Below are 13,872 nucleotides of genomic sequence, written 5' to 3'. Positions count from 1 at the left end.
TGTAGATCAACGATGACTGTTCACATTTCCACAAATTTGTATTAAAATCAGCAGCAGCAGCCACAACAGGTACAGAAGCCACACTAAAGATAGCACAGAGTGCAGTTACGTGACATTAATGCATCACACTAAAACAATGCAATTATCAGCTAGTCTGTACAGTCTGATTGGGGTGCAAAAGTCCTTGGAGATCCATGACTTGTTCATCTTAATGAAAGTTGGTTACTGTGCAGCGCCCCAGAGTCCTGGTCGTTGCAGTAATGTCGCTCTGCCGCTAAGGGGAGTGATGTTACGTCTGACTGCACTAAAGGAGTTCACCTGATCAGGTAACACTCACACTACACTTCACACTCCGGCCACCAGGGGGGGTGGTTCTATCTAGTAGGCCACTCCTCACACTCTGGTAAAACTGGGGGTTGGACAGGAAGACAGAGAGAAGTAACTGGGAAGAGCTAGAGAGAGGACCTGTCAGGGATGGGATCCTGACAGATTCCTAAGAAAGGACAAGAAGCGAGGTTTACTGTGCTGAGTGAGAAAAGCAGGAATACAGCAAAGAGGCAATAGGACCAGAAGGAGTTGTGCTGTAAGACCGAGGCAACATCCTTCTGAGGCGCAAACAGTCGGTGGCCGGAACGCCGAGAAAGTAAGAGACTTTAAGTATTACTTCAAACCACGGCAGGGCAGCCAACTATAGGTTGGCTGCCTCACTTAAACACCTAAGCAGACAACGGAGGCAGCTGTGGGAGAGGGGCGACTCTAGAGTCCCGGAAGAACTCCAGGCCTACCCCGTCATACGGGTGCGTCCTAGCCATATCATCTGGGGACGGAGAGAACGAACATCAGAGACAGACAGAATCAAGTTGTGAGGACTATCCTGGGGTGTTCAGCAAGGAAGGACTACAACACACGGGCGCTAGAAGGTAGACACTGATTCCCACCTGAAAAGGGAACTCCGGATGTGCCGTTGGACCGGCCGGTCTCAGCCAGCCTGGTTAACAGTGCTCTGGATTGGGCACCTCCAAACCTTCAGTAAAGAAAAGGTAAAGAGACTGCAACCTGGTGTCCTCGTTATTTACTACGACCTGCACCGCACCATAACATCGTCACCATACCTCCACCTTCATTGTACGCCCCTCAGCAGGGTCACGGACCGGGTCTAGCCACCGTGACAACCCCAGAGCAGAGACTCAGAGGCCCGGTACCGGGTACCCCTCGGCCCTGCGGCAGTGGGGGCGCTACAATTTGGCGTCACGAACAGGATCTACTTAAGCCTGAAGAATCAGGTTATGTGTGCCTTGGAACTGTGATTTATTGTGCTTGGACTGTGACTTATTGCAAAGACTGTGCATTACTATTGCCGCCCAGAGTTCCCGCCACAATTCGCCATCGCCGCGCACGGAGGGAGGAGCCTTAGTTTCGTGGGCGGAACTGGTCAAAAGAAGCGCGGAACGAGAAAACGCGGCAAAGCGCCAACCCCGGAAGAGGAACCCCGACCTCCAGCAGGTTAGTGGGAGGAAGGGACAGCCATGTCCGAGTCGGGAGGAGCAGAGGCGGCGGTCGCAGCCGTGGACACGGGGGCAGCTCCGGTCCCCGCAGCGGACGTAGCCGCGGCCCTAATACTACCACCAAGTGCCGCAGAACCTGCTGCCCCCATCAGCCAGTCGGACACTGCCGCTACCACAAAGGCCATAATGCCCTTCTCTATGCCGTACTTGCCCGGAGCGGCCTGGCTCCCACGATACTCCGGGGAGTCGCATACGTTCACTGACTTTAAAGAAGGGATCTGCAGCCTGCTTGAGTTCTATCCCCTGACAGAGCCTCAGAAGGTTCATATGATAATCGGCCAACTCTTTGGGGCGGCTTTGAGAGAAGTGAAGTCCTGGCCCGCCGCGGATAAGGGAACTGCACAGCAGGTTTTTGCAAAGCTTAAAGCCACCTTCGATACCCGTACTGCTACAGAAATTAAATTGACTTTCTATGGATGCAAACAGAGGCCGCAGGATAGCTTACGGGACTATGCCCTAAACCTCCAGGAGGCGCTGCGGGCCATTAAGCAGAGTGACCCCGGCAGCATGCAAGATGAGGATAAACTCCTGAAAGAGCGGTTCATTGAGGGGCTCCTGTGCAGTCACCAAAGGGGCCAATTACACTTCCTGGCCATGCAGAATCCAGACTTGACTTTTGCGCAATTCAAGGATAAAGCTATCCAGGCGCTGCAGGAGCGACAACCCAGCCGCGCAATACCACCCAGGCGTCCCGCTCTCACATGCCACCAGGAGGTGGCGTCAGATGCCCCAGTCGCCGCCGAGGCCGATGCCCAGAGCCTAGAGGACGACTCCCCTGCAGGACTCCGCCTCCAGATGCAGGAGCTGACCAAGAGCGTTGCTGCCCTGGCCCGGACGGTGCAGTCCCTACAGAAGGCCCCCAATGAGAAGATCCAGCTGGCCTCCAGACCAGAGGATGTCCCTTGGATACGACGGAGGAGGACTCCGCCGACCAGAGGCCGGGACAACGATCGCTTCCATCAGGACGGACGACCCATCTGCCGCCGCTGTCATCAGGTGGGCCACCTTGCAAGGTACTGTCCTTTAAACGAGCAACCCCTGGGGCAAAGGGCCAACCCCCAGGAGTAGGACGATCAGGCCCGCAACATTGGAGAGCCAAATACGTTGGAGGGCGACCAGTCCTTCCTGTAGTGGTTGACGGTATCCCCATGAACGCTTTACTGGACACTGGTTCTCAGGTGACGACTATGCCTTACGTGCTTTATAAACGGTATTGGAAGGACACCGATATTACTCGTGGCCCCGATGACGATTTCACCATAATAGCCAGTAATGGTCAGCCATTGCCACAAGTGGGGTATAAAGAGGCCACCATCAAAGTGGGGCGGGTGGAATTGAAAGCCCAGGGGATTGTAATTGTTGATATTGACCGCCGAGAATGTAATCCCATGATGACTATCAGTACTAATGTTATAGAAAATTGTCTTGCAGAAGTAATTGCTCTGTTGCAACAGGTAGCAGAAACCGCTGGCCACAGTGAACAACGCGCCCTGCAAAAAGAAATCAGAGCTCTGATGCAAAGACAGCAGGTAGAGCTGACTGGAGGTGAGATTGGTCGTGTCACTGTGAGTGATTCAAACCCCATCGCGATACCCCCCAGGAGTGAGATGTTAATATGGTGTCGGGCAGCCATAGGCCTCAAGGGAAAGGACTACCAGGCCCTGGTAGAACAAGTCTATTCAGACAATAGACCTACGCTCCTAACAGCCAGGGGGGTGGTCGACATCCGCCAGGGGAGGGTGCCAGTACGTGTCCTTAATTGCGGGGAGGAAGAGGTCCATCTCACCAAGTATGCCACGCTCGCCAAACTGTTCACCGTCAATAATAGTGTGATACAAACACCTGGACCCTTGGCCCCATCTAATCTGGCGGGGGACAACGGTTCTGCAGGGCCCTCGAAAGATTGGTGTCGGGAATTGCATGTGGGCACTGACTCCACCCCATCCCATCAGAAACAGGGGGCCTACAGGGTGGTTCACGAGTACGAGCGGGTATTTAGCAAACACCCCTTAGATTTTGGACAGGTGAAAGGGATCCAACACCATATCCCCACGGGAGATCACCGGCCCATAAAAGAGAGATACCGCCCTGTACCCCCAGCTCATTACCAGTGCGCTAAGGACATGTTGCGAGAAATGAAGGAGGCTGGGGTGGTGAGAGACAGTTGTAGCCCCTGGGCAGCTCCGTTAGTCCTTGTTAAAAAGAAAGATGGCACAATGAGGATGTGCGTTGATTACAGGCAGTTGAATCGCATTACACATAAGGACGCATACCCACTGCCCAGGATAGAGGAGTCTCTGGCCTAAAGTCTGCTAACTATTTCTCTACCTTAGATCTCACCAGTGGGTATTGGCAGGTTCCCGTGGCGGAGGCGGACAAAGAGAAGACGGCCTTCACGACACCGATGGGTCTCTGCGAGTTCAACTACATGCCCTTCGGATTGTGCAATGCTCCGGGGACGTTCCAGAGAATGATGGAGTGCTGTCTGGGGCACAAGAACTTTGAGACCGTACTGCTGTATTTGGATGATGTCATTGTCTTCTCTAAGACCTACGAAGACCATCTGAAACACCTGGCTGAGGTGCTTGAAGCCCTGTCCAACTTTGGCTTAAAGGTGAAACCGTCCAAATGTCATCTGCTGAAACCCAAAGTGCAGGACCTGGGCCATGTGGTGAGTGCTGAAGGAGTGGCCCCAGACCCCGACAAGGTCACAGTGATCCAGGACTGGCCGAAGCCCAGCAACCTCCACGAAGTCCGGCAGTTCCTCGGGCTGGTAGGCTACTACCGGAGGTTCATTAAGGACTTCACCAAGAAGGCAGCGCCCTTGCAAGACCTGTTGGTGGGCCAATCAAAGAAGACCAAGGGGAAGAACACCCCATTTGTTTGGAACGAGGGGCTGGAAGGATCCTTCACTTGCTTGAAGTCGGCACTGACGGGAGAAGAGGTACTGGCCTACCCTGAATACGACCAACCGTTTGTGCTGTACATGGACGCCAGCAATGTAGGATTGGGAGCCGTGCTGTCCCAGGTCCAGAAAGGCAAGGAAAGGGTAATCGCTTACGCCAGCAGGAAACTTCGCCCCACAGAAAGGAACCCTGACAACTACAGCTCCTTTAAGCTGGAATTCCTTGCCATCGTCTGGGCAGTGACAGAGAGGTTCATACACTACCTGGCCTCAGCGAAATTCACCGTCTTCACGGATAACAATCCGCTAACGCATCTGGATACCGCCAAACTCGGGGCCTTGGAACAGCGGTGGATGGCCCGGCTGTCCAACTACGACTTCACCATCAAGTACCGGGCAGGACGCAAGAATGCAAATGCCGATGCCTTGTCTCGAATGCCAAATTTGCCAGAAACGGGGGAAGACCCGGAGGCACTTGAAGAGGTGGAGCTGCCTGCATTCCATCGCCCCAAAGCCACTCAGAACTCCCATCATGTGAGGAACAGGCACAAGAACCAACCGGATGCCACGCTGAATCCCCTGCCCCATCACGGATGGGCGGAAACTCAGGATGGTGACCCCGCGGTCCGTCGGGTGAAAGAGCTCTTGACGCAGGCAGGGCTGCATCCCGTCCCAGATGATCTACAGGAGACCCAACAGCTGTGGAAGGGGAGAAGCAAACTGTTTATCCATGATGGCAAGCTGTGCCGGAGAAGCATCGACCCACGTACTCACAAATTGGTATGGCAGATAGTGGTGCCAAGGCGAGATGCGCCCATGGTTCTAGGAGCCTACCACGATGGAGCCGGACACTTCGGGTGGAAGAAGCTGGAGAGGCTACTCCGAGGGAGGTTCTATTGGATTGGCATGAAGAGAGCCATTGAGAAGTGGTGTCGAGAGTGCGGTCCATGTAGCCTACGCAGGAGGGACCGTGGCAGCCAGCGGGCTCCCTTGCAGCCTATCATCACCAGGCGGCCGCTCGAACTGGTCGCGCTGGATCATGTGAAGCTGACACCTAGCCGGTCAGGCTATATTTACGCTCTTACCATCGTAGATCACTACTCCAGATTTTTGGTGGTTGTGCCTGTCAAGGATCTAACGGCCAGGACTGCCGCCAAGGCCTTCCAGCAGCACTTTTGTAGGCCCCATGGCTACCCGGAGAAGGTACTGACCGATCAGGGACCAGCATTCGAAGCAGAAGTGTTCCAAGAGTTCTGCCAACTGTACGGGTGTAAGAAGATCAGAACCACACCGTACCATCCTCAAACCAATGGGATGTGCGAAAAGATGAACCAAGTGGTGATCGACTTATTGAAGACCTTGCCCGTAGAGGAACGGAACCTGTGGCCGACAAAGTTGCCTGACTTGGTGGATATATACAATCACATCCCAGTAAATTCTACCAAGTGCACTCCAGCGTACCTGATGCGAGGAAGGTCTAGCCAGTTACCCGTTGATCTGGACATGGGGGTCCTAGTCCCTGAAGATACCTCGCCGGATGCAGATTGGGATGCAGAAAGGCAGCAAAGGTACCGCACAGTACAGGAGTGCGTGGAAAGAAGTCTCGCCCAGGCTAGGCAGAAACAAGAAAGGGACTACAACCAGCACGCTCCTGCGATTCCCCTGTCACCTGGTGAGCAAGTACTCAAACAAAAGAGGAGACTACACAAGCTCGATGACCAATGGGAAGCGGAACCGTATACCATCCTGCCATCCGATTTCGACAACACGAAGGTCTGTCTCATCAGCAAGGACAGAGGGGAGACCTCGACGGCGATATCCAGGGATCTCCTTAAGGTCTGCCCTGATAAGTTGAGAGAGAGGGAAACGGCTCCAGGAATCTCCCCACCTGTAGAAAAAGAGAAGATGATCCACACTGTCCTTGGTGACTTTCCCCAGTCCTGGACTCAGATAAATCAGACCATCGTGGTACCTGTTCTAACATTCCCCCAGCCGAACCCACCAGAAACAAGGGTGGTACCAGATCATCCGGCCCCGCAGCCTCAGCAAGCTCAGCAGATCCGACCTGAAGATGCCATGTGTTATGACCCCAATGGCGAGGGTCTCAGAGGAACGTGGAAGTCTGCAGAATACAAAAATCCAGCTCATAGGGCAGTGGTAACTGGGTTGACCATATATCTACTCCTAACGCCAACACTAGAAGTAGCCGGGGATCATTCCTACGTTGATTCTAGATGACACGCGCCAGCCGGAGAATCTAGCTACCCCTAGTAGAGGAAAACAAAGACCTTTCTTGCCTCCAGAGAAGGGGACCCCAAAGCTGGATAGAAGCCCCCCACAAATAATGACGGTGAGGTAAGAGGAAATGACAAACACAGAAATGAACCAGGTTTAGCACAGAGAGGCCCGCTTACTGATAGCAGAATAAAGAAAGGTAACTTATATGGTCAACAAAAACCCTATCAAAATCCACACTGGAAATTCAAGAACCCCCGAACCGTCTAACGGTCCGGGGGGAGAACACCAGTCCCCTAGAGCTTCCAGCAAAGGTCAGGATATAGATTTGGAACAAGCTGGACAAAAATACAAAACCAAAACAAATAGCAAAAAGCAAAAGGCAGACTTAGCTGATATAACTGGAACCAGGATCAGTAGACAAGAGCACAGCAGACTAGCTCTGATAACTACGTTGCCAGGCATTGAACTGAAGGTCCAGGGAGCTTATATAGCAACACCCCTAACTAACGACCCAGGTGCGGATAAAAGGAATGACAGAAAAACCAGAGTCAAAAAACTAGTAACCACTAGAGGGAGCAAAAAGCAAATTCACAACAGTACCCCCCCCTTAGTGAGGGGTCACCGAACCCTCACCACGACCACCAGGGCGATCAGGATGAGCGGCATGAAAGGCACGAACTAAATCGGCCGCATGAACATCAGAGGCGACCACCCAGGAATTATCCTCCTGACCATAGCCCTTCCACTTGACCAGGTACTGAAGCCTCCGCCTGGAGAGGCGAGAATCCAAGATCTTCTCCACCACGTACTCCAACTCGCCCTCAACCAACACCGGAGCAGGAGGCTCAGCAGAAGGAACTACAGGCACAATGTACCGCCGCAACAAGGACCTATGAAATACATTGTGAATAGCAAACGACACAGGAAGATCCAGACGAAAAGATACAGGATTAAGGATTTCCAATATCTTGTAAGGCCCAATAAAACGAGGTTTAAATTTGGGAGAGGAGACCTTCATAGGAACAAAGCGGGAAGAAAGCCACACCAAATCCCCAACGCGTAGTCGGGGACCCACACCGCGGCGGCGGTTGGCAAAGCGCTGAGCCTTCTCCTGTGACAACTTCAAGTTGTCCACCACATGATTCCAGATCTGCTGCAACCTATCCACCACAGAATCCACCCCAGGACAGTCAGAAGGCTCCACATGACCCGAAGAAAAGCGAGGATGGAAACCAGAGTTGCAGAAAAAAGGCGAAACCAAGGTGGCGGAACTAGCCCGATTATTAAGGGCAAACTCAGCCAACGGCAAGAATGTCACCCAATCGTCCTGATCAGCAGAGACAAAACACCTCAAATAAGCCTCCAAAGTCTGATTGGTTCGCTCCGTCTGTCCATTAGTCTGAGGATGGAAAGCAGACGAAAACGACAAATCAATGCCCATCCTACTACAAAAGGATCGCCAGAACCTGGAAACGAACTGGGATCCTCTGTCTGACACAATATTCTCAGGGATGCCGTGCAAACGAACCACGTTCTGGAAAAACACAGGAACCAGATCGGAAGAGGAAGGCAGCTTAGGCAAAGGAACCAAATGGACCATCTTGGAGAAGCGATCACATATCACCCAGATAACGGACATGCCCTGAGATAGCGGAAGATCAGAAATGAAATCCATGGAGATATGTGTCCAAGGTCTCTTCGGGACAGGCAAGGGCAAGAGCAAACCGCTGGCACGAGAACAGCAAGGCTTAGCTCGAGCACAAGTCCCACAGGACTGCACAAATGACCGCACATCCCTTGACAAGGAAGGCCACCAAAAGGACCTGGCCACCAGATCTCTGGTGCCAAAAATTCCCGGGTGACCTGCCAACACCGAGGAATGAACCTCGGAAATGACTCTGCTGGTCCACTTATCCGGGACAAACAGTCTGTCAGGTGGACAAGACTCAGGCCTATCAGCCTGAAATCTCTGCAACACACGTCGCAGATCCGGAGAAATAGCTGACAAGATAACTCCATCTTTAAGAATACCAACAGGATCAGCGACTCCAGGAGCATCAGGCACAAAGCTCCTAGAAAGAGCATCGGCCTTCACATTCTTTGAACCTGGTAAATACGAGACAACAAAATCAAAGCGGGAGAAAAACAATGACCAGCGGGCCTGTCTCGGATTAAGGCGTTTAGCAGACTCGAGATACATCAGATTTTTGTGATCAGTCAAGACCACCACACGATGCTTAGCACCCTCGAGCCAATGACGCCACTCCTCAAATGCCCATTTCATGGCCAACAACTCCCGATTGCCCACATCATAATTTCGCTCGGCAGGCGAAAACTTCCTAGAGAAAAAGGCACAAGGTTTCATAACAGAGCAACCATGGCCTCTCTGCGACAAAACGGCCCCTGCCCCAATCTCCGAAGCATCCACCTCAACCTGAAAGGGAAGTGAGACGTCAGGCTGGCACAAAACAGGCGCCGAAGTAAACTGGCGTTTCAACTCCTGGAAAGCCTCCACGGCAGCAGGAGCCCAGTTAGCTACATCGGAGCCCTTCTTGGTCATATCCGTCAAAGGTTTCACAATGCTAGAAAAATTAGCGATAAAACGACGGTAGAAGTTAGCGAAGCCCAAGAACTTCTGAAGACTCTTAACTGACGAGGGCTGAGTCCAATCAAGAATAGCTCGGACCTTGACTGGGTCCATCTCCACAGCAGAAGGGGAAAAAATGAACCCCAAAAAGGGAACCTTCTGTACACCAAAGAGACACTTTGAGCCCTTGACAAACAAAGAATTTTCACGCAAAATTTTAAAGACCAACCTGACCTGCTCCACATGCGAATCCCAATTATCAGAAAAAAACAAAATATCATCCAGATAAACAATCAAAAATTTATCCAGATACTTCCGGAAAATGTCATGCATAAAGGACTGAAAAACTGAAGGCGCATTGGAGAGCCCAAAAGGCATCACCAAGTACTCAAAATGACCTTCGGGCGTATTGAATGCGGTTTTCCATTCATCACCTTGCTTAATGCGCACAAGGTTATACGCACCACGAAGGTCTATCTTGGTGAACCACTTGGCACCCTTAATCCGGGCAAACAAGTCAGACAACAGCGGTAAAGGATACTGAAATTTGACAGTGATCTTATTTAAAAGCCGATAATCAATACAAGGTCTCAAAGATCCGTCCTTTTTTGCCACAAAAAAGAATCCCGCACCAAGAGGGGAAGAAGACGGACGAATATGTCCTTTTTCCAGAGACTCCTTGATATATGAACGCATAGCGGTATGTTCAGGTACCGACAGATTAAACAGTCTTCCCTTAGGAAATTTACTGCCTGGGATCAAATCTATAGCACAGTCACAGTCCCTATGAGGAGGCAGTGCACTGGACTCAGACTCACTGAAGACATCCTGATAATCAGACAAATACTCCGGAACTTCCGAAGGCGTAGAAGAAGCAATAGACACAGGCAGGGAATCCTCATGAATACCACGACAGCCCCAACTTGAGACTGACATAGCCTTCCAGTCCAGGACTGGATTATGGGTCTGTAACCATGGCAGCCCCAAAACGACCAAATCATGCATTTTATGTAAAACCAGGAAACGTATCACCTCGCGGTGTTCAGGAGTCATGCACATGGTAACCTGAGTCCAATACTGCGGTTTATTTGCTGCCAATGGTGTAGCATCAATACCCCTAAGAGGAATAGGATTTTCTAATGGTTCAAGAGTAGTGTTGAGCATTCCGATGCTGCAAGTATCGGGTATCGGCCGATACTTGCTGTATCGGAATTCCGATACCGGGATTCCGATACTCTTGTGGTATCGGGTATCGGGTATCGGAACAACATTAATGTTAAAATGTGTAAAATAGAGAATTAAAATAAAAAATATCGCTATACTCACCTGTCCGACGCAGCCGGGACCTCAGCGCAGGAACCGGCAGCGTTGTTTGTTTAAAATTCCCGCTTTTACATGGTTACGCGAAGTCCCGGCTTGTGATTGGTCAGGGCGGCCATGTTGCCGGGCCGCGGACCAATCACAGCAAGCCGTGACGAAAATACGTCACGGCTTGCTGTGATTGGTCCGCGTCCCGGCAACATGGCCGCCATTAACCAATCACAAGCCGTGACGTCACGGGAGGCTGGAAACGCGCTCATTTTAAAAAGGGCGCGTGTCCAGCCTCCCGTGACGTCACGGCTTGTGATTGGTTGCGTCGCGGTCAACCAATCACAAGCCGGGAGGCTGGACACGCGCCCATTTCAAAATGAGCGCGTCCAGCCTCCCGGCTTGTGATTGGTTGATCGCGGCGCAACCAATCACAAGCCGTGACGTCACGGGAGGCTGGACACGCGCCCATTTCAAAATGAGCGCGTCCAGCCTCCCGGCTTGTGATTGGTTGATCGCGGCGCAACCAATCACAAGCCGTGACGTCACGGGAGGCTGGACACGCGCCCATTTTAAAATGCGCGCGTGTCCAGCCTCCCGTGACGTCCCGGCTTGTGATTGGTCAGGGCGGCCATATTGCCGGGACGCGGACCAATCACAGCAAGCCGTGACGTAATTTCGTCACGGCTTGCTGTGATTGGTCCGCGTCCCGGCAACATGGCCGACCTGACCAATCACAAGCCGGGAATTCACGTAACCAAGTAATAGCGCGATTTTTAAACAAACAACGCTGCCGGTTCCCTCGCTGAAGTCCCGGCTGCGTCGGACAGGTGAGTATAGCGATATTTTTTATTTTAATTCTTTCTTTTACACATTTATATGGTTCCCAGGGCCTGAAGGAGAGTTTCCTCTCCTTCAGACCCTGGGAACCATCAGGGATACCGTCCGATACATGAGTCCCATTGACTTGTATTGGTATCGGGTATCGGTATCGGATTGGATTCCGATACTGTGACGGTATCGGCCGATACTTTCCGATACCGATACTTTCAAGTATCGGACGGTATCGCTCAACACTATTCAAGAGTAAATCCACAGCGCTTAGCAAATGAGAGATCCATGAGACTCAGGGCAGCACCTGAATCTACAAACGCCATGACAGGATAAGATGACAGTGAGCAAATCAAAGTTACAGACAGAATAAATTTAGGTTGCAAATTACCAACGGTGACAGGACTAACAACCTTAGCTATACGTTTAGAGCATGCTGAGATAACATGTGTAGAATCACCACAGTAGTAGCACAAGCCATTCCGGCGTCTATGAATTTTCCGCTCATTTCTAGTCAGGATTCTATCACATTGCATTAAATCAGGTGTCTGTTCAGACAACACCATGAGGGAATTTGCGGTTTTGCGCTCCCGCAACCGCCGGTCAATTTGAATAGCCAGTGCCATAGTATCATTCAGACCTGCGGGAATGGGAAAACCCACCATAACATTCTTAATGGCTTCAGAAAGGCCATTTCTAAAATTAGCGGCCAGTGCACACTCGTTCCAATGTGTCAGCACGGACCATTTCCGAAATTTTTGGCAATACACTTCAGCCTCGTCCTGCCCCTGAGACATAGACAGCAAGGCCTTTTCTGCCTGAATCTCAAGATTGGGTTCCTCATAAAGTAAACCGAGCGCCAGAAAAAACGCATCAAGATCAGCCAATGCCGGATCTCCTGGCGCCAGCGAAAAAGCCCAATCTTGAGGGTCGCCCCGTAAGAACGAAATAACAATTTTTACTTGCTGAGCAGAATCTCCTGATGAACAGGGTCTCAGGGACAAAAACAATTTACAATTATTCACGAAATTCCTAAACTTAAACCTGTCTCCGGAAAACAGTTCAGGAATCGGTATTTTAGGTTCTGACCTAGGATTTCTGATAACATAGTCTTGTATGCCCTGCACACGAGTAGCCAGCTGGTCCACACTTGTAATCAAGGTCTGGACATTCATGTCTGCAGCAAGCATAGCCACTCTGAGGTAAAGGGGAAGGAGAAAGAAAAAAAAACAACTCAGAATCTTCTTTCTTATAATCCCTCTTCTGCAATGCATTAAACATTTAATACTGGCCTGGCAAACTGTTATGACCCCAATGGCGAGGGTCTCAGAGGAACGTGGAAGTCTGCAGAATACAAAAATCCAGCTCATAGGGCAGTGGTAACTGGGTTGACCATATATCTACTCCTAACGCCAACACTAGAAGTAGCCGGGGATCATTCCTACGTTGATTCTAGATGACACGCGCCAGCCGGAGAATCTAGCTACCCCTAGTAGAGGAAAACAAAGACCTTTCTTGCCTCCAGAGAAGGGGACCCCAAAGCTGGATAGAAGCCCCCCACAAATAATGACGGTGAGGTAAGAGGAAATGACAAACACAGAAATGAACCAGGTTTAGCACAGAGAGGCCCGCTTACTGATAGCAGAATAAAGAAAGGTAACTTATATGGTCAACAAAAACCCTATCAAAATCCACACTGGAAATTCAAGAACCCCCGAACCGTCTAACGGTCCGGGGGGAGAACACCAGTCCCCTAGAGCTTCCAGCAAAGGTCAGGATATAGATTTGGAACAAGCTGGACAAAAATACAAAACCAAAACAAATAGCAAAAAGCAAAAGGCAGACTTAGCTGATATAACTGGAACCAGGATCAGTAGACAAGAGCACAGCAGACTAGCTCTGATAACTACGTTGCCAGGCATTGAACTGAAGGTCCAGGGAGCTTATATAGCAACACCCCTAACTAACGACCCAGGTGCGGATAAAAGGAATGACAGAAAAACCAGAGTCAAAAAACTAGTAACCACTAGAGGGAGCAAAAAGCAAATTCACAACAGCCATGCCAACCGTTGAACCGGCAAGTCCTCCCTCTGCTATCGGCGAATCTGTCGTACCCACTGTTGGTAGCATCAGCCCTGAGCGCTCTAGCCTGCCAGTGCTACCCAGACTCACTAGAAGTGTAGCCAGAAGACAGTGCACTACACCAGCGGTAGCAAGCATAGCGGGCCCTGCTAGGTCAATAGCGACCACTGCGCTGCGAAGGTCCACACGCAGCACTCAGAATCAAACTCCCCTCCGCTACAAAACGTGGAGGTATTAATGAGGGCTGCTATTTAGTTGAAAATGTTTGTGTGCATATCTTCTGTTACAGGTTTTAAAAATGGACAACGGAGTAATGGACAGTGAATTGCTCCAAAAACTTCTAAAAGGGGACCCCT

General features: G+C 51.0%; 2 protein-coding genes across 3 annotated transcripts in view; one reads left to right on the top strand and one right to left on the bottom strand.

Annotated features, from left to right (window-relative positions):
• Positions 1-13,872, top strand: part of LOC143768048 (uncharacterized) — an 804,459-nt gene that overhangs the window by 196,939 nt on the left and 593,648 nt on the right. The window lies entirely within an intron of this gene.
• The window catches only part of LOC143767103 (uncharacterized), a 415,169-nt gene that overhangs the window by 115,965 nt on the left and 285,332 nt on the right, over positions 1-13,872 (bottom strand). The gene's annotated exons all lie outside the window — the stretch shown is intronic.

This window comes from Ranitomeya variabilis, chromosome 4, assembly GCF_051348905.1.
Source record: "Ranitomeya variabilis isolate aRanVar5 chromosome 4, aRanVar5.hap1, whole genome shotgun sequence".
Classification (NCBI taxonomy): Eukaryota; Metazoa; Chordata; class Amphibia; order Anura; family Dendrobatidae; genus Ranitomeya; species Ranitomeya variabilis.
The sequence above is the reverse complement of the archived record's forward strand: the minus strand, read 5'-3'. Positions and strand labels throughout refer to the sequence as shown.